General features: G+C 48.7%; 1 protein-coding gene across 1 annotated transcript in view; it reads right to left on the minus strand.

Moving 5' to 3' along the window:
* SNTG1 (syntrophin, gamma 1) overlaps positions 1-1,431 on the minus strand; it is a 330,610-nt gene extending 329,179 nt beyond the window's left edge. The window contains exon 1 of the mRNA XM_010006812.1: positions 1,346-1,431. The gene's annotated coding sequence lies outside the window, so the exon portion shown is untranslated. The remainder of the gene's footprint in view (positions 1-1,345) is intronic.
* Between the last annotated feature and the right edge of the window lie 74 nt (positions 1,432-1,505).

A 1,505-nucleotide genomic window follows, 5' to 3' on the forward strand; every position in this document is an offset into this window, starting at 1 on the left:
TGCTGACAAATCAAAATGCATTAATCCACTAAACTCTGAGACTGCCATGCACACCCACAAAGCCCTTTTTTTGCTAGAGATCTCACTGATAAGAAGATGAAATATCCACAACTCAACAAACATTTCACATACAGTGGCACTTCTGCAGAAGCATATGCTTCCAACATTGCAACTTTATACTTTCATCATCACTATTAGCAAGTTATTTCCCCAAGTTATTTCCTATGCACATAACATGCCAAGTGCCCCTGCTGAATCTACCACGTTCACTGGAACTGACTGAGCTCTTAGTGAAAGTAGAGCTTAGCTATAAATCTGTGTAAATGCTTCTATTCTCTGCTCCTTTCGTGTTAGAACAGAACGTACATCAAGGTCACTGTAAAATACTGTCGTTTTCAGGCTCACAGGGAAGACATGAAGGAAATCAATATGAGCAAACTTAATTAAACACTGTCTGAAGTTCTGTCTCTCCCAAACCTGCCCAGAATTCACATCTCTATCCTCTGCGTTTCAGAGACAGGTGTTTTATAGATGCAAGAAGGCAGGCTGCTTCACTTAGACGCTGCAAGTGCTAAAGGGTGAACAGGAGGATACATTCTTTGCAGTGTGACAGGTCTGCTCCGAGTTTTTAGCAAGAAATTACAGCTCTATGGGCCTCCTCCTTTGGAGCTCCTCCGAGAACAGAATTAGTCCCCTGCCTGGAACCCATGCGCCATATACTGAAATAAATTACAGTCAACTTTTTGTTTAATGACAATGTCAAGTACATCGATAAATACCCACAAGCTAAAAGCCAGCAAACAAACTAGGCTGGGCTAACCACATCCTCACAGAAGGTGCAATTCTAAGGGTATCACGAGAGCACAAGAAAGTTAAAGGCACAAAAATCAAAACTCTGGTTCACTATCTTAATCTGTAAGTGGGTCTGGAAGGTTAACATGCCCCTTGCCTCTCTCCCACAGGAACCACTGAAGGAAAGCAATTAAGAGACACCTACAATTTAGTTATAGCTCAGAACAGAAGAGATGGCATTCTGTATTAACGCCTATAAGGAGGCATAACCTCTTACAGCTGCAGGAGTGGGAAGCACTGGGACCCTGTGCTTCCTTGGGGCTCAGCCCCGCAGCACCGCACCGGCGGGATGTCCGCAGCGGACTCCGGCAGAGTTGGCGCCGGGCTCCCCTGCAATCCCAACCGCGACCCTCCCGCATCGCAAGGCATGAAAACTGCCGCTGGCGCCGGCGACCATCCTGCCTACAAACCCACGGCGGGGGGAAACACACGCAAAAAAAAAAAAAAAAAAGTAAGGCAGGGAAAAGCCAGCAGCGAAGGAGCACTTACTTGCCTGTACACACCGCGGCCGGGCGACCTCCTCTCAGCCGGTGAATCACTGTGCCGCTCGTCCTCCTCGGACCGCTCCGCGCTACTTCCAAAATATTTCCCCAGGGCGCCGGCACATCTCCGGGCTCAGCCGGAGCGCGCAGGGAGCGCGGCCGCCGCGCCCC

The sequence above is a fragment of the Chaetura pelagica genome, unplaced genomic scaffold, assembly GCF_000747805.2.
Source record: "Chaetura pelagica isolate M959 unplaced genomic scaffold, ChaPel_1.0 scaffold109, whole genome shotgun sequence".
NCBI lineage: Eukaryota > Metazoa > Chordata > Aves > Apodiformes > Apodidae > Chaetura > Chaetura pelagica.